Source organism: Rattus norvegicus, chromosome 8, assembly GCF_036323735.1.
Source record: "Rattus norvegicus strain BN/NHsdMcwi chromosome 8, GRCr8, whole genome shotgun sequence".
Lineage (NCBI taxonomy): Eukaryota > Metazoa > Chordata > Mammalia > Rodentia > Muridae > Rattus > Rattus norvegicus.
The window spans coordinates 96,154,088-96,174,080 of record NC_086026.1 but is presented as its reverse complement, the minus strand read 5'-3'; the positions used below and the strand labels follow the sequence as shown (position 1 = coordinate 96,174,080).

At 39.9% G+C, this 19,993-nt stretch overlaps 1 protein-coding gene across 7 annotated transcripts in view; it reads left to right on the top strand.

Annotated features, from left to right (window-relative positions):
- The window catches only part of Ube3d (ubiquitin protein ligase E3D), a 167,514-nt gene that overhangs the window by 119,042 nt on the left and 28,479 nt on the right, over nucleotides 1-19,993 (top strand). For 3 of the 7 annotated variants that reach the window (XR_005487834.2, XR_005487832.2, XR_005487831.2), the window contains one exon: nucleotides 11,438-11,607. The gene's annotated coding sequence lies outside the window, so the exon portion shown is untranslated. 7 annotated transcript variants of the gene reach the window in all.

Below are 19,993 nucleotides of genomic sequence, written 5' to 3'. Positions count from 1 at the left end.
TATTGTCCTCTCATCCCTCTGTCCTATAGATCTCGTCCTGGTGCAGTAGGAGAAAGCACTGGAGTGGAGGTGGGAGCTGGCCTGGGCTCTGGTCTTGGTTGTGTCTCTGCCTCGTCTGGATCTCTTTGGATTTTATCCTTCTAGCTCTGAGTTCCTGAAGTTGTATTCATAAAAGAACTGTGCCTTCATCTAGAGATCAGCACCATGCACTTTTGGAGGTTAGATGTCTGGAGTGACTATCACAAAGGAATGATACTCTGTGGGCAGCCTGGAAGTTATCTCTGTAGCATCATCCAGGCCCTTCATGCTGTTAGCACAATAGTTGGATTTCTAGAGTTTCAGCCGGCGTGACAGATCTGTGGGATTCAATGGGATGTCACTGTATGGTCAGACGCTGTGATCACAGAGCACAGATTAAACTGCAGCTGAGAGAGGCATCTCAGGAGCTTGCACTTTTCTTGTCACTCTGGAGCTAAGAGCAGTTCTTATTAAAAGATTACATTTATCCAGTCCTAGTGTTTCTGGCTCTCTTCACTGTTTTTAAACGATTCCATATCTTTCTCATTTGACAAACGTGAAAGTCATTTGTGAAGGCAGTAAACACCTGAGACACTGTCTTTCTAAAGCTTCAGCTGCTTTTTATCAGGTCCCCAAATAGAGTAATGATTGTAGCAGAAATTAAACCATAGAAAACAGAAGACTTGGTTATTGGGATTTTCTGATTACAATTACTGTGATTAGCAAGATAGTTGGGCTTTTTTTTCTGCCACCATTTGGGAGTATAAGGTAGGACATATATGGTTTGGGTTATCAAATTTTATCCTTCTTTCTCTACTCATACATCTGCTAGAAAGTTGTGGGTTGCTTTTCTTTTCTTTTAATTTAAAAACTCCACTGGAATGAAAGCAATAACTTGCAGTTCTTAGACATAGAAGAAGATCTTTTTTTAGCAAAGATAGAATTCTTCAGCATCTTTATCTATGTCACCAGGATAAGACCTTATAACAGCAGTTCTCAACCAATGGACCAAGACCCCTTTGGTGGTAGAACAACCCTTTCACAGGGGTTTTCTAAGTCCATCAGAAAACACAGATATTTACACTATGAATCACAACAGTAGCAAAATTACAGTCATGAAGTAGCAACGAAAAGAATTTTATGGTTGGAGGGAGTCACTCATACCATAGCAGAGTGAGGAACTCTATTAAAGGGGCACACCAAGCATTTCAAAGGTCAGGACCACTGCCTTACAGTTTTTCAGTTACCCAATAGGCACAGTGTGTGCTATTACTCCACAGCCGCCATTCCTGACATCCACTAATGGTGGCTATTTCTTGAAAGCACAGTCATTGTTAGTTTTAAGTATTTTGATATATACCTCAGATATATCAGTCTTCTGGTGTCCTGGTTTTTATGTTTAGTTTTTTTTTTTTTTTTTGTTTGCATCCTATATCCTTTAATGCTTTTGTACTGACAGTCTGTGAATGATGGACTCTTGGTCTTTGTATGTCTATAAATGTCTTCATCTTGTTCAGCTCTAAATGATGGTTAACTGGGGTATGGATCCTGTACCCTCTTCAGTGTGAGGCTCTATCACAAGTTGCCTTAGACCATCTAATTTTGTGATAAGACAGCTGCTGTAAGACTCCTTGCCGTTCCTCATGTCTGTTCCTGCTAGAATGTCACCTGCTGCTGGTGTGCTACAGTGTTGGTAATGTCTAAGTGTGGGCTTATGCTGCTTCATTCTCGAAGACTTCTGCGTTCCTCTGAGGTCCTCAGTCTTTAAATTAGTTCTGAAACGATTGTCAATGGTTACATCTTCACACGACCAGCCTGCTCTCACTTTCTTTGTGTAGGTCCATTTAGCATGGAGTAGAGTCTTTTCCATTTATTCTTCCTGTTTATTGCTTTGTGTGTATGATTTGTAATTTATATGCACACACAGATAGTTACGTCTCAGGATACCTCCTCAGTACTCAACAATACAGTTCGCTCATTGTTTTTCAACCCCACCAATAAGTGTTACTTCTAATAACCTGTCTGGGGACATTAAATATATTTGCTTTAAAATATTTGTAGCTCGTTCTGTTTTCTAATTGTTCTGCCTGGTTAATTAGCCTTCTATTTGATGATGTGCGGGTTGACTTAAGATTGGATTTCTCCACATTATTGATTATTCAGATTTCACACTTACCTTGTTTTCTCCATCCCGTTCCTTTCCATCAGTGTGGCCCAGATTTGTAGCTAGTTTAGAATCCACCTTTCCACTCTTTCTTCTAGCACAAAGTCCATGATGGTGTTGTCTGTGATGATGCTAGAGTTCCAGTAGATCATTCATTGAACTACCAGGCACATTGGCCAAAGTTTGATTGTGTATCTTTCCAATTCTATGTATGTAGAGGTTCCATTTAAGTCATAATCCCCAGAAACTGTCAGCAGCAGTTTCTAGACTTCTTAAAAGAGAGCCAGATAGTTTAGGGTCTGTCACTTTTACATATTCCCAGACTCTGTCCTTGACTCAACCCCGTAGACAGGCCCCTGTCTTCATCTCTGCTCCACTCCACAACTCTCATATGATCCAGTCCATGGCAATGGTTAGAATTTTCAATGCAACTGTGACTTGGAATTCTCTCATGTTCCATTTTATCTGTCATCACCTTTATATGAAAAATCCAAGGCGGTGCCATTAGTGTCATCTCTGGGTCACTATGAGCCAACATTGACTTTCCTATGTATGTGACAGCCACCCTCCCTTTCTGTATAAGTACTTGGCAGAAGCCACTTAGGAAAGGCTAAAGGCATGCAGGAGTGTTTTCTGGAGATGGCCCACTGTTTTGCATGGTCTGCGATGAGCGAGCTCTAAGGCAAGGTCCCAAGAGACTTAATCCCAAGATTACTTCTTGCTGGTGATATGTCTTTCCTATCACTATTACATAATGTAATGATTCCTGGGCATTAGCTCAACCTATTGGTTAGATTTTCTGAAGATTTACACGAGGATGTACTTTTATATATAATAGATGAATTGATGATTTCACAATTCCTAATATATTATAGTATTCCTTACATTTATACAAATAATTTCAAGCCCTCTGTAGTATGAAAGCTACAGAGCTCTGTAAACCCTCATGCAATTTGTACTTGGATAAGAAAGCAGGCTTGGAAACAAGTTTACAATCCAGGAAAACATTCCTTCTAGGCTAGGAACAAGGCTACTAGCTGGTAACTTAAGGTCTTAAACTGGGAATGAACAATTTATTGCAGGCACAAGTAAATAAAATGTTGGCTGGTTTATTTATACAAAACTTCAAAACCAGTGAGCCACAAGGGAGAAAACCATGCTAACTTATGCCATAAGAACTATTGTTTTAAACTTATTATGAACTCATGAAGCTAGAAAGAGATAATCAATGTTTAGTTTGGTACAAGTCTTAAAGACGTGAAAATACTTCTTCTGTACCTCTTTATCGATTTATGACATGAACTTTTGCCTCAAACTTACTATGAACTTATAGAATGTAAAGATGCTTAGAAAAACCATGTGATTGATTATCCTGAGAGAGTATAAGAACTAAGAACCAAAAGTAAATGCAGGCGTAACTTTCTTCAGCTTCATCCAGAATGAGTGAATGTTTTCTGCATGTGTGACTTTCTGTTTTTTATTTCTTTCATTCTTTCTCTTCTTTTCTTTTCTCTCTGGGTCACAAAGAGTTAATAAGTCCCAAGTCTCTTACCTGGCCAATGAGGGAGCCTTGAGCCAGAGAGAAGAGATCCCTAACAATTAAGTGATTTTTCTTCTTAATTCCAGCTGCTGCCAGCAGGAATTAATTACCAATTGCCAACTTCTCTTGGCCTTAGAATAGCAAATAGTTGTAAACAGAAGAGTTGCCAAAGACAAAAAAGCTGTGACCTGACTGCTCACTCCATACCCCATCGCTGCCTTCCCCAGGAAATCCGATGAGGCTGTAACCAGCCCCTGGCAGGTACTTAAGCAAACATGTAGCCATGTTTAAGGTTGATGCAGACGGTATCAGAGTTTATGATTCTGTCTTCAGAGTAGGTATGTATACAGTGGTAGAGGAGTGAGAAGGCATGGCTCGTGATACAAGTAAACCTTTCTGGGCCTTTTGCTACCCAGTAATTTTTGTCAGTGGGTTCAGTCACAAATTGCATAGCGATCTCTAGAGGTCTGTGGGTTGTGGCTGTTTTGACTTGACTTTTAGGGCTACCTCCCCATTTGCTAGGTATTTTGTCTTTCCTTTACTTCCTTTTAAACCTAGTGGTGCCACATCAAACCTAACTTTCCACTTCGCACACATCAGGTACCATGTCAAATCTACCTAATCCAAGCTTACTCTGGTACAAAGGCTTTTACTAAGTTGTATCTATTGTTGGTTGGGTGGCCGTCACTGTTGTTCATACAAAGGCCTAGACTGTATTTTCTCAAACTGTGGGTCGCAAATGCCTTTGGGGATTGAATGTCCCTTTTACAGGGGTTGTCTAAGACCATTGGAAAACAAGATATTTGCATTATGGTTCATAACAGTAGCAAAATTATAGTTATTAGGTAGCAATGAAAATGGTTTGGGAGTGACCACAACATGAGAAACCGGATTAAAAGGTCACAGCTGGCCTAGATATTTGCACTATAAGTTGCTGCTTACACAAAACAGAACAGAAGCCATGTTTCCTCAGGTGGCAAGAATCAAAACACTGCAGCTAAATCCGAAGGTGACTGGCAGTGAAGGGTTTTCCTGTCTCATGTGTCCACATTGTTGGTGACCGTCTTCAGGAGCCCTTTGCTTCTTTAGTCTTTTTTTTTTAATTGAACATTCACGTTTCTCTCTACTTCCTCTGTGACACACCAAAGTCCAGAAGATGTTACGTACACACTTGCGGGTGGCAGCTATTCTACCATCAGGCTGCACAACTGAAATCAGTGAGTGGCAACACCTGTAAAAAGCCTGCGGAGAGCCACAGTGCATGCACAGTCACTTCATGTCGAAACTACAAATACCTGTGGGTCAGCAGGAAAAAAAAATCCAAGGAATCCCATCTCATACTTTCTATACCAACTCCACTTCTAGGCTTGATGGAGAGCCAGGGCTGACCAAGATGACTCGCGGTAGAAGCCAGGCTGCTGAGGTACCTGAGGGGCATCTGGGCAGGCCACCAGGAAGCCCAAATGCAGTTTCATATTTTAAAACACCTAGGGAAATGTTCAGGCAGACGAGAAGTTAGGAATCCATGGAAGGAACCTTAAGATTACATCATTTAGAGAGGTGGAGACGTATAGCATTCAAAGAAACAGGCACTAGTGAGGCGTCGTTTCTAAGGATAGGCATCCTTCATTGGGATAGCCTTCTAAAACTTTAAGTTCTCTTGAAACTACCCTACTGATAGTGGAATGGTGGACACATGCTATATATGTTTTTAAACCCGAGGAATGCACAGTATTGATAATCAGCCCTAATATAAAATGTGGACTTTGGGTAATGACCTGTGTCAAGACGATTCACTAATTGTAACAGACATACTTCTCTAATGGAATGTGCCATAGTGGGAGAGATTGTAGATGTGGAGGTACAAGGATTATTTAGGAAAGGAATATGGTCAGGAATTGAAGGAAAAAAGGGAGAGAGGGAAAGTGTGTGTGTGTGTGTGTGTGTGTGTGTGTGTGTGTGTGTGTGTGTGTGTGTAAAGCTGTAAAAGCCATCGAAACAAAAGAAGACATTTCTCAAAGTCAGTATGCAAGTCTCCTGTGTATTGAAACATTGGGAATATTTTTAAATTTATTGTTATAAAATATCACACCTTAGTGATTAAGCATGGCGAGCATGCCAACAAATGTGGATGGGTTTAGTTTACCTACCAAAAGATGTATAATTAAATGTAAATATATGGCCCCCATGAGTGATCTAACCAACAGTGATCCAGTTGTACTAGATGTCGATGAGGGAGTAGCCTGCGTGTCAAACAAAGGTAAGTCACAGCCATCCCAATATGAAATAGTTCAAAAATAACTCTGAAGCATTAAATATGACACAGAAGGAGGCGCCTTTTAATGCTAAAAGCCACAGTGTACCAACAAAAATTAAAAGAGAAACCTTGGGGACTAAGTATTTTACATCTTTGCCTACTGAACAACCATGCAAAAGGTGTCATATAAATTGAAGTACAGAGTTGTTGGTCTTTAAAATGGTGACAATGAGGCTTTTCTATTTAGCTTATTGTCTAGTTGTCAGTGTTTCATTCCTTATTACTGAACAAATGTTCCATTGTACGGACATAGCACACTTTATCCAGCCATTGCTTGATGGACATGTGGTCATTCTGTGCTGGACAGTGCTGCAATGAATGATCTTGTAGAATATAATCAAGGAGTAATTGGCACCATATACAACAGAATGCAACAGAAGCTCCAAGTGGCTTAAGGATTAAAACAACTTCTGGAAAAGCACAAAATTTTAAGAATCCGTAGTTCACCAAGTGATATTGTGCTAATATTAATTTTCTAATTTTGCTAATTGTCTTGTGGTTGTGCGAGATGTTGGTGTTAGGGGAACTCGAGCAAGAGCATGTAAGCACATACCACTACCTTCCCAACTCGTCTCTGAGTCTAAAATTATTTCAGATTTTATTGCATTGTTTGAGTGTTTGCCTGAGTCTTATGTCCTGGCACCTCCTGCATGCTGTGTCTGTGGAGGTCAGAAAAGGGCATCGGATCTCCTGAGTTACAAATGTTTGTGAGCTACCATGTGGGTGTTCTCTGAAGAGCAGTCTGTGCTCTTAATTGTTGAGCTATCTCTCTAGACCCCTATGACGTTTTAAAAACCAGTGCTTCTTGGCCTATAATGGCATTACATTGCTAACCAACAACTGTACGGTAGCATTATTCTAAGTTTGACAGAACAAAATCAATTTAATGCGCCTAGCCTACTTAGCAGCACAGCACATTATGGGATATCAGCCGATTCCTAGCACCTTGTGACCTCAGCAGAGAGAAGTAGCCTACTGTGCAGCCCACAGGAGTGTTAGAGCTCACATCACTAGCCCAACAGAAGTTTCCTCAGTGTGTTTTACTTTTACAGCATCTTTAAGACAGAAGATCCCAATTCCATCCATCATACATTGAGCGTCATCATTATTAGCTAGGATACCGAGAAAATGAAAATTATGAACTTATCCCACAGAAGGTGACCTCACCAAAGCTGACTCTAAGAAACCCACAAAAGGGCACATGCTCTCTAAAACTAAGGAACAGAGGTAGGAAGGGGCAGCTCAGTTCCAATTCAGAATTAGGGCCAGGAAGTAGTAGGAATATAAATCCAGAGGTCATCACACTGATTGCTTTTCTCTTGAGTACTTTAACATGCATCAGTAACTTCTCCACCTTGAGGTTAAGGCACAAAGTTTATAAATGTGTGTATATGTATATGTATATATATATAAACATAATATACTATATAAAGTTATATATAAACTTTAATATATATATGTATATATACATACACACATAATTTTTATTATGAATAAAATTTCACAGGTTTGAATTTTGATGCGAAAGCAGCCCAAAGGCAGAAGAGAAAATGGAAATGCAGAGAAGCAAGTCTTGTTTTAGCATTAAAATTTAGAGTACAATTGATGGCAATAAGAAGTTGGAACCATAAGAAAGACAAAGTATCTGCCTTGGTAACCAAGTGCCTTAATTGTGGAGAGAGCTTGACAAAAATGATAATTATTTTCAAAGGGTAGTTAAGTGACCCTTTCCTGTCACCAGTCTTGATTTCGTGATGAGACAGAATCTGATAAGTCAGGATTAATGTCTATCAGATGTATTTGCAGCCCAAGGTCATACAAGACAAATATGTCAACTGAAGAACCATTTCTACAATATAGGAAAAGCCCTTAATCTTCAAGAAAGTGTGCATTGGCTTGTGGGCTAAACAGAAGTTTATATTTACCTGTGGGAAGTCTGGTTATTTCTCTTATTTTGTAGCACCATTTCCTCATCAAGTTTTTATCATAAAATTAAGCAAGAGCCACAGTTGGTATATGCAGTGGCTTGGATACCCTCCCCACACCCCCCAGTTCATTTTCAATTAAAGTGGTGAGGGGTAGGACAACTTTAATAGGTGACAAGGTCATGAGTATTAATACCAATACTCTAGGAATGGGTTCTGATAGAAAATGAGTTAGGCCCCCTTCCCTCTCTTTCCAGCCATATGATATCTTTGGCTGTGTTAGACCATGTTAGCAAGAGAACGCTAGGCCTTGGATTCCCCAGTTTCATTAACTGAAATAAATAAATAAATAAATAAATAAATAAATAAATAAATAAATAACGCTTTATATGTTATAGAATTTCATGTATTCAAATATCACAAAATGGAATAAAACAATATACTTTCATTATTTCAATTTCTATATTTTCTATTAGAATTATATTTCAGATAATTCAAGATTGTGATTAATGGGGTGTTTGTAATTACATGTAAGTTAGGACTTGAGTTAGTTATATGAACCTTTGTTATAACTCTGTTTCCCTAAGATGATCAAATTCTTGTTACATCATCCAATTTATGGCTTGTTTCCCCCAACAACGTAATTTACTATATATACAAGGGCTGCAGTATCTCCATTCCCACGGATATCTTTACCCAGTCCTCTGTCGGAGGGAAAATTGCTTTCTGTATAATCGGAAGTAATTGAAATAATTGAAACTATAATGAGAATCAACATTTAGATGCTCCCTTGTGCTTTTCTCTACTTTGTAAAATAAAATAGTCATTAAATGCCTTCATATTTTAAGGTTTAGGAGGGTTTATACACAAACCTTACTTTATAAATGGGCAAGAGGCCACTCAGTGTCACAGGAGCATTTTGACACATCACTAGGCTGAGAGAAGAAAAATGACGACATTCACAAAAAGGTTTCCAGGGAATATAGATTATGGAAGTTGGTGTCCTGAGGACAGGTATCAAAAGATCCCTCTAGGCTTTCCAACACATATGTTAATTTTCCTTGATGAAGTGGCAGCTTGCGATGTAAAACTGATTATAAAAAATCAAAATATAGTTGAAATATATTTTTAAAAATTCTTATTACTGCCTGTTCTACTTTTTAAAATATATGTAACATCATTAATAATATTGTCATATGTCCCTAAGAGACTTGTTAGCTTGTTTTGCTTTTAATGGTTGATAAGTATCAGTTTTGAAATAGTTATTCATATTTGGCATCTGGCTGAAATCTACATTCCCCTTTCTAAAAGTAGACTTTATATTCGTGGCAGTTTTAGGCTCATATGGAAACTGAAAAGCAGAGACAGAACTATCATAGACCTTGGCTCCTATACACCATGGCATTCCCCAGAGTGACATGTGCTACAGCTAATGAACCCACTTTGACCACCCCAAATCCATAGTTTCATTTGAGTTCAGTTGCTGTGGCATATCCTCTGAGTTTGGATAGATGACAAGTATACTGTACTATGGTGTAATTTTTAGTAGTCTTACTGCTCTACAAATACCTATGCATTCTATTTGTCTGTTACCCCATCCTCTGACACTAGTTCCTAACAACTGCTGATCTTTTCCCACTTCCCTGGTCTTCCCTTTCACCTTTTCCAGAATGTCATCTGTTTTTGTTTGCAGTCATCATCATTGTCTACGTAGAAAATCGGAAAGAGGCAACAAATAAGCAATTACAGCAGGGCTGCAAGATACAAGATTAATACACAGAAGCTAATTGCTTTCCTTTCTACTAGCAATGAACAGTGGGAGTTGAAATTAAAAGCACAGTCCCATTTACACTGGCAAATGGAATTTTCAATTTAAAGTATCCCAAATGGAATACATCAGTATAAATATAGCAAAATATGTTTACAGTCTATTTGAAGAGACCATAAAACTCAAATTTAAAACCCTAAAAAGGAGGGAGCAAGAGAGATCTAGAAGGTTTCATGTTGTCGAGGTTCTGTTTGCCCCAAATAATCTAGGGTCGATACAGTGTCAGCTAAAATCCCAGGAAATAATTGTGTTGCTATCAGCAACAGACTTAATTCTTTCTGATTCGACAGAGAAGTAAGAGACCCAGAGTGGCCCATGCAATGTTGAAGGACAACAGTCAAAGGAGGAACACTGTCCTACTTTAAAATGTCCTCCACACACTTCAAAATGTCCTCCACAGACTTCACAATGTCCTACCTAGGAACAACAGTCTAAGCAACATAGATCAGTGGTATATTGCAAGGAACCTAGAGGCTAGCCTACATCACTATGGCTAACGTTAACAAGGACCAGAGGCAGTGTAGTGGCATCATAAAGTTAGTATAGGCTTAAACTTTCTGCCCTTCACAATATTAATTCAGACTGTATCACAGATAGGAATGTAAAATGAAAAACTTTTAAACTCCTAGAAGTCTACCAATAGTTCTGTGACCAAAACTAGGGTTTGGCAATGTCCTTCAGGATTGTAAGCAGCCACTCCAAAACCTGGGATATTGGGTAGCAGCATTATTCGTGTAAGTCTTGGAAGCAGCTAAGATATCTTGTCAGTAAGTGAAAAGGTCAACCTTGGTGTGTCTTAGACAGTGGAATATTATTCAACACTAAAAAGACATGAGTTGTTACAACAGAAAAATACACAGAAGAAATAGGAATTTATATTACTAGGTAAAAACCTTGACAGTCTAGAAAGACTATGTTGTATGATTCCAACGACATTGTGATATTCATAACTCAATCTTGATTATACTCCTTTTGTGCTCACCTGTGGCAGTCACGCTGTGGTGAACTGGAAAGGCTGGGGAGGGGGAGCTTAAGTCAGCAAGCTTGGCTTCCTTCTTTAGGACATAGTTTTGAAAGAACGTTAAACTTATTTTATCCTCTACCAGGGAGAAGTTGGTGTTAATTGTGAAATTGTTGACTCTAGGGTTGTAAATAGTATGAATTCTGCAGTGACAAGGCATATAACTGTAGGAGGATTTCGCTCTCTGTAAAGGGGAATTTAGTCTCCATTTAGTAAGGCAAAGTAAAGAACCAATCACTGAACTATTGAATTTTTTTCTAACTTTGCAGGATATCTATTGTTGTTCCTATTTAGAAGCCAAATATGAGGAATTAGTTACCACTCATGTTAGTCGGAATTGTTCTAAACAACAGAATTTCTTACTAGTTTGAGGAGAAGCAAGATTTATTAAAGGATCTTGGGTTGCTAAGCATGAGCCAGGAATAGGACCTGGTAATCCATCGGTGTTGGTGGCAAATATCACTGAATTGTGTGTACAAGTCACTTTACCATGGTTCACCTTCTCTGGTGACCACAGGTAAGATGGCTCTTCTATGGTCCCTCTTCAAACTAGTGACATCTGAGGCTTAAATCCTGAGCTACTCCAGTTAGTAGAACCTATTTATGTGCTGCTTGCTCCCATAGAAGGCTGGAGAACCACACCGTCTACTTGCTGAGTTTGGAAGGGAGATCAATAAGGAAGGGAATTCTTCAGACACTTCAAGGACAGGGTTGAAAACATGCTGAGGAGGCAGAAAATGTGACAGCAACCAGGGACGCTCTCTGTGGCTGTGGACTGTTTCATAACGACAAAGGTATTTTCAAATTAAAAGGGAGGTCACTTTGCTTCGTTATTCTTCCTTCAAGTCGTTTATTTTAAAGATAGACTTCATTCATAGACATTTGTGTCGCTTGCCTTTACCTCTGAGATTTTTATCTGCCTGTGCCTGTATGAGCATTCACGAAGAGTTGCATACAGACGTGGGGTACGTAGAACATTTTACCACAGACAAGCAAATTAAACTTCAGGGGGAAACCTATTTTCCCTTTACCAAACTCAGGCTAACGTTTAGCCCGTGTCACCTCTCCCTGACCCAACCCGCTTTTCTGCATGCAGATGCTGAGATTATTTTTTTTTCTCTCTAGACGGAATTCTGCCACATTTTCCTTCTGGCCTTTTCCTTTAGGAATTCTTCTGCTATTTCTGCTGTTTTTCCCTTTGGTTGTCCCTCATTGCACTGAAAAGCCGTGTGACTCATCTGCATCTTTGTAGAAAATTAGCACGATGGTATGGCTGAGAACAGGGACTCTAAAATAGTATTTTTTAATTATTAAAACAAGATCTAGTGATCATTAGAAACCTAAAAGATAACAGTCTAAAAGTATTTTTTTAAAGTTTCTAGTATTTTGTTTGTTTTCTTCCAGTGTTTTCTCTCTTGTTTTCTTAAATCAGCTGAGGCATGATTTTAAAAAGAAGCAGGGCAGTTCTTGTCTTTACTATGGTCCTTCCTGTTGAATACGTGTAATGTTGGAGTCCACTTTCTCCATTTATGTCATAAGTAGTTTGTCGTGCCATTCCTATTCATAGCTAGCATTTATTGTGTGTCACTGTGATAGTCGTTCTCTGAGATACTTTGTGTATAATTGCCCCAGATCTTTTCAGAAGACCCTAATATAAGCACTGTTATTATCTTCACTGGGTACATGAGGAAATGAATGTTAGGGTTATTTTAAAACTTGTCCATGTTCTCAAAGCTAGTAACTGATAGAATTGGTGTATGAACCAGAATCCAGCTCCGAGATATGTGCATATTAATTTCTTTTAATTATCGTCATAATTCAAATATAGACTCTCAAATCAGAAGCTAGCACAGATGAAACCATCGTATGCTCAGCCAGTGTGATGCCGTGAAGCTAACCTTTGTTGAAAAACTCATGGCCATGAAGCCATGCACTGTAATATTCTGATTGGATCCTTTCTCTGAAGATATGGTCAGGCATAGCGCAACAAGCCAGAGGGTACCTCGAGAGCCCCAGACCGGGGGGCTGAGTCAGGAACATCAGAGCTGAGGGAAGCATCTCGTTTGTTGACACTCTATTTTCCGAGCACCGCTAATCATAGTTGTGCCTCATGGCAGGTTCCCTTCACATGGCTTTAGGGACAAGTATTGCTGGAATTTTTGTCAGGTCATTTTGGTGTGATACAGAACTGCTTCAGTCAGACATTACAGTAGGACCATGTCTTGAGAAGAGTTCTTTTTGAGAATTTGCCAGAACAGGTTTTCACCTCATCACTGGTAACATGGGAAAGATAGATCTGTAGAGGCATATGCAACTCAGCCAAGCTGGGTAAGCCTGTGGCACATTCTGAGCGGGCTCGCCCGGGTGTTTCAGGTACAAGGAACAATAAAGAAGAGACTCAGGATTTGAGGAGAAGCTTTACTGGAAGGGCTTTCAGTTAGATTCTGTCCAATCAAGGATGTTTACTTTATATGCATAGGACTCTAATATTCTGCCTTATATTAGAAAGTTGAACTACAAAAATACTGTTCACTTGATGAATGAAAATCTTTTAGAGAAAACCAGTGATAATTTAAACATGCCCAGCAAGATGAGATGACTGTCTTTATTCTTTTCTCCCAATTTATGCAAAGAGTCAGCGAGTTTAAAGATAAGCGTTAATATCCTGGTTGGCAAGGACTGAAAAGATATATTATAAATAGCATATAGTATTTTACAGGTTACCAAGTGACTGTATAGTGTGCATAATTGGGTTGAAAAGGCAAAGAGAAAAGAAAGCGTTCTGGATTTGCTGCCGTGTAAACTGTGAGCAAATGAAAAGTTACTTTGCAATTGCCTGTATGTACACGTGCACCTCCCTGTGAACAAGCACACATACCATCCCCACACAAGACAGTGCTATGTAGCTGTCACTAACTTTTAGAACAAAAAATAAACTATACAGCGGCAATGGGGTTTTATTTAGTTGTAAACAATTGTGAAATTTTCAGGTAAACGGGTGGACCTGGAAACTATGGTAGTAAGCAAGTGGCCCAAAATCAGGAAGATAAAACACATGTGGTCTCTCTCTTCTGCAGATCCCGTCTTGTTAATGTACGCATATATATATACATAAATGAGTGTCAGTATGGTTAAAACTGAGACAACTAACAAGAGGTCCAAGAGACAGGGTAGGCAAGGGGACATGCGCACTGTACGTGAACATGGAAACAAAACTATCCAATGGGTTGTTTTCTCCACCTCCTTCCCAGCCCAGCAGCATTTATCTCGATTCCTTTTGGGATTAGCCATTCATGCTGGAGTGACACTTTGTCCCATTGTGTTTTTGAGTGGCAGCCCTGATGATGCATGATGCTCAGGGCTTTCCCTTACCAAACCCTTGTTTGACTCTTGGTTGTCCCTGTCTTTTGCAAAATGTCTATCTTGATCTAATGCCCACCTTAAGGTCAAATGGTTTTGTCGGTAAGTTTGGGGAGTCCATGATATATTCCGGATATCACACCCTTATTGCATGTGTGCATCACCCATGTTTTTCTTCTGTTCTGTGGGTTATCCCTGCGCTCTGTCAGGCAGGGCATTTTAGTTTCATGTTAACGCATTTGGTTTGGCTTTCGGTTCCTGTGTTTTGAGGTTTTTGCTCAAAAAATTCCTTGCCCATCTCAATGTCCTGAAGCATTCAAGCTTTCAATCTTGCATTTAAATATTTAATCCATTTTGGGGGCTGGTCATTGCTTGTTTACTGTTGAATTTGACCTTTGTAAGTTAGAGGTGGGGACCGAGGTTCTTTCAGTGAGTGTAGATAGCGTCTCCAGCCCTTGTTATAAAGCGAGTCCTTTCTACAGGTCTAGCTTTTTGCACCCGGCTATAGAAGTGTGTGTTTACCTGTCGACTTGTGTGGCGTTCCTTGGCCCACGTGTCTGTTTCACTTAAGAGTTTTGTAGTTGCCTCAGATTCGGAGAGTGTAATACCTCTTGCTTAATTCATTTTGCTCAAGAGTCTCAAGATTTTTCTGGCTATCAGGTCTTTGGGTGGTTCTGTATGGATTTTCAAGTTCTGTGCTGAATTTCATTGATTTATTTGATGGGGCTTGCTGTGGATCTGTGAACTATTTTAAATAGGCAGGCAATCTGTGGACAAGCGTTTTTTCCCCCCTTCGGTTTCTCTCACCAATATTTATACTTCTTTTGCCTCTTTTATTAAATTTGTTCCTAGATATTTTAATTCCTGTATCTATCGTGAATGAGATGAATTACTTCTATTTAAGATAATTTACAATTAGAATGTAGCAATGTTATTGATTTTTTTTTTGCACATTTACTTTACCTCCTAGAATTTTGTTTAATTCAGTTATTCTCTATAATGGTAGTGTGACGGAGTTTTGAGGTATTTCTTCATGACATTCATCTTGTTCACGAACAGTGACAACTTGATAGCTTCTTTTCCAGGTTGCCTTCCCTTTGTTTCATTTAATTTTTTATGAAATTGGTCTTGCTCAGACGTCCAGCTGTGCATTTATTTGATGGAAGTGATAAAGAAGAGCAGCCTGGTTTTTTTTTCAGACCTTAAAGGAAACAATTTTCCGCTTTTCTCCATTCGGTATATTATTAATTGTTGGCTGACTATAAATACTTTTGTAATGTTGATGTGTATTCCTCATATGCCTGATTTGTTCAGCATTGTTACTAAAATGCGATGTCACCTGTATTCAGTGCTCTCCTGCTGCAACTCAGATGGCCTTGCATGCAGCTTTTTATCCTTCATTCTGTTGGTACATACAGCATATCAATGTGTGAATAAATTAAAATTATATTAGCCTTTATTATTCCTTTTTTTTTGTTGTTGTTGTGCCCTTACCTAGTTTTTAGTATTAGGGTAATGCTGGCCTCAAATGATGCATTCAAAATAATTCCTTTTCTCCTTTAACTTAAGAAGTGCTTATAGTAGATCTTTAATGAGTGCTAGAATTGATCAATGAAGCCCCCTGGTTCTGGCATTTCTTTGTTAAGTATAATTGGTTCAAGACAAATTTTAATTTTCTTTCTTAGTCTATTTCTCAAAAGTAAGCTGCAATCTTTATATGTCTGTATGACTTCTAAAGGTTTCCTTGACATCAATTTCTAGTCTTATATTGTAGTTGGGAAACATATCCAATATGGTGTTTGTTTTTAAAATCAGATTTGTTTTGTAGCCCATCATAGTATCCACCCTGGAGAGTATTCTGAATAGTATTCTGAGAGTGTGCTGAGTGAGAGAATTCTGTGTTCAGCAGCTGTGGGGTAGGATAGTCTATAGACACATGTGGGATAGGATAGTCTATAGTCACAGTCACATGTGGGATAGGATAGTCTATAGTCACAGTCACATGTGGGGTAGGATAGTCTATAGTCACATGTGTGATGGGGTAGTATATAGACACATGTGGGATAGGATAGTCTATAGACACATGTGGGGTGGGATAGACTATAGACACATGTGGGATGGGGTAGACTACAGACACATGTGGGATAGTAGTCTATAGATATGTGTGATGGGGTAGTATATAGACACATGTGGGATAGGATAGTCCATAGACACATGTGGGATAGGATAGTCTATAAACATATGTGGGATAGGATAGTCTATAGACATATGTGTGATGGAGTAGTCTATAGACACGTGTGGGATGGGGTAGTCTATAGACACGTGTGGAATACACCTTTGAATAAGTCTTCTGCACCTTTGCTGTTCTCAAGTCATCCTCAAACCCAAATCACCAAGCACTTACTTGGTCTAACACTGCCTGGCTCCCTCTAAGCTTTCCTCAGTCCCTGTCATTCACTGTGTATCCTCAACCAGTCTGAAACAAGCTCAGTAGCTCTTCATTTGTTGGCTCTAATCTGCTCTTTATCTCTTTTTGTTTAATGCTTTCTATCTGTTTTAATGTTTAACGTGGGGTTTGGTCAAGAATGTGTCCTTTTGGGGTTGGGGATTTGGCTCAGTGGTAGAGCGCTTGCCTAGCAAGCGCAAGGCCCTGGGTTCGGTCCCCAGCTCAAAAAAAAAAAAAAAAAAAAAAAAAAGGAATGTGTTCTTTTAGTCACTTCCATCTTCTCTGAGTGCCTCTGTTAGTGTTGAAACATTCCTAATTTTTGCAAGCTTATTAAGTTTTCTTAAAATATGTGTTTTGAAAGGTTACCACATTCTCCCCCACCAACCTCTGCCTGGTCAGTTCCTGTCACCTTTCTTTGGAAAACTAGGTGAGGTCACAGTTTCCTGAAAACTCTTTATGGTTCTTGGCATGCAACACTGGGCACGGAAGGATCGTGTATGTAGGTCTTCTGTACCAGGGGTGCTTTCTCTTTGTCCATCTTTCCATCAGTTCCTAGCAGGCTGCAAGTTTCTATGAGCCTGCGGCCATTTCCCCTGTTCAGCACACCCAGCACCGTGGTTGACGTTGGTGTATAGTTACTGTTTCTATACTATTCTGTAGCCCAACCTTTTTGCATGGTATTCTGTTGGTGTCTATTAATAAAGAAATGAGAGGCTATCTAGAGAGAGTATTTATCTCCACAATCCTCTTCAAAACAGCACGCAGGACTTACCTGTAAGTAGTTACTATAGTTCTATGCGACTCTTGGTACAGTCATTACATTAGTCCCCTCTCATACCTATTCCCATCAAAGCTGCCAGACTATGTTACCTGCTGATACACTATCTACCCACAGTGGCACAGCATGGGATAACAATGAGGTCCACTTTTCATTGGGGCTTCCTGTTGCTGATGTAGCCTTATGGCTCTAGACCCTATAACGAGCCGCATGTGATGTTAGCAGGAACAGATGCTACACTGTTTTATTAACTTTGTGTTGGGGCTGTTCCAGAGGCTTTGTTCATAGACAAACTTTACAGGAATAGGAACCAATGGGATTTGCCCAGAGTTGGGTTTCATGAGCCCACTGTGCATTCAAGCTCAAAGTTTCTTGCTGACTACCCTGCCCTGCAGATAGCCTTAGCAGATACCACACAACCCTGTCTGAGGTTGGGGTAGTACTGATCAAGGCAGATGTGGGCTGTTCCTAAACTGTGTCATCTGGGCCTTACAACCACAAGGACCCGCATACTCTTGGGTACACTGGAGCCTACTGTACAACCAGTGCTGATTCAAACTGACACAGGAGTTCATGAGTCTGTCCTCTTTGGGTTGGAGTCTGTGTATAGTGGGTGCCTAGGGGTTGGTGGTGGGGGATCTATAACACCATCAGGGAATGCTGGCCTGACTGTAGCTGTGCTTCCTAAGGTGGGGGCTGGGTCATGGAGATAGTTTCCTGGCAAACACACTTGTTTTTAATTACAGTCACCATGGATCTACATTATCTTGGGAAGAAGAAAGTCTTCCCTAAGCATAAGTGTAGAACTAGTGTGGCCAAAATGCTTGTCTGTCCTGCAGGTCCATAGGAATCGGTCTGGTGCCAGAACTGTCTATAGGCTCATCTATGAGCTCTAGGATGTGATTAGGACCTTAATTTTCTACTGGGCACTTAGTTTTGCTCTACTGTTGGTGCTGCTCTCTGAGACTTTTGTACCGTTTTCCTTCCCAATTTCAAGCCACTCGAGTTCTCTTCCTACTGTGCAGACTAAGCTAGAGGAAGCCCTCAGCCCCCTACCCAAAGCAATTCTTGCAGCTTGGTACTGTTCCATGGCCTGATAATGAGGCTGTGCAGTTTGCCCAATCCTGGATTTCACCATGGTGGGCCTAATAGTTCTGGGTTTCGGAGCTAAGGACGAGAATTCATGCTTTTACCCTTTCTTTCACAAGTGGGAGATGTCTCTCTTAGCTCTGAGCTGCTTGGTATTTGGAAAGGAGTATGCCAGTCACCTGATGGCCCTCCCTTTTTCCAATGCCTCTGCTGTTTTCATTGTATTAACATGAGGTCCTTTGGTGTCTCTCCTAAGTTCTTGGTTCCTTTGGTTGTTTCTGTTTGGCATGTGAACCCTTACAGGGAGGTACTAAAGAATCTCCTTGCTCTGCCACTGTATTCCTCAACCCTTTACTTCCCCGAAGGCTCCAGATGACTCACTCTTTCTATAGTTTTCATAATTTATATTTCTAGGAACGTCTCCATTCCATCTACATCTTGAGAATTTTGACAGACTGTTTATAATATATCTTCTGTATTTCTCGTTACTATTATCTGGTCTTAATTGCTCGATTTCATTTAGCTCTATCCAATATCCTGTTTGCTTTGCTTATCCGTGATACTTCTGAGCTCAATATTTTTTTCCCTGTAAGAAATATGGTCGCGCCCCTTTTCAAATCTCCCTGTACATTCTGAATGTCACCTGTTCCCTGGGCATACTTTTGCTCCTTTAGTTCTTTAAACATACCCATTATATAATCATCCATTATGAAACTGCCTCCGGGTTTACAAGCTTGCTCCTGTAAGCTGTTTATGTTCAGCCATTGGTGAACAAGATGATTTTACGATGAGGGGCCCATGGCCTTTTTAGAACTTCTTCAAGCCATTGGAGTTCTGTTCCTACCATGCAGACTTAAGTCGTAGAGAAAGCCCTCAGGCACCTACCTCAAGCAATTCTTGCAGCTTGGTACTGCTCCATGGCCCATTTGATGGGGCTGTGCAGTTTGCCCAAGTTTGGATTTCATCATGGTGGGCAAGTTCTTTGAGGCCCAGGCTGAAAGTATGTTACTGCGAGGAGGATTATTTGTGAAGAACTATGGGTAGTAGGGGTTATGACTCTGAATTATGTAAGCAAGAGTGGGTGGTAATTAGGCCTTCATAGTTGCTTCTGTTTATCTCCTTCCCTTCATGTTAGACTGAGTGAGGCAGGCAATTTCACCTACTATCTTCCTTTATAGGGCGGATTTTTTTTCCCAGCTTAATTTCTGTGAGGAAATGGCTGGGAAGGAGGTCAGATCTTAGGGATGGCTGATACAGCCTTTTCCCTTCTAGTCCTCAGACTTGTCCCTTCTAGTCTTTCATGAATTAAAGCATAAGCAGTTGTGTAGACCTTCAAAATGGGCAGGGTTTTAAGGGAAACTATTTACCAACTAAGAGACTTAGTTATAAATGTGTGTGTGTGTGTGTGTGTGTGTGTGTGTGTGTGTGTATGTGTGTGTGTATGTGTGTGTGTGATTTTTAGTCTTCTATATAAGATTTCTTCTGACATCTAGTTTACCCTATATTA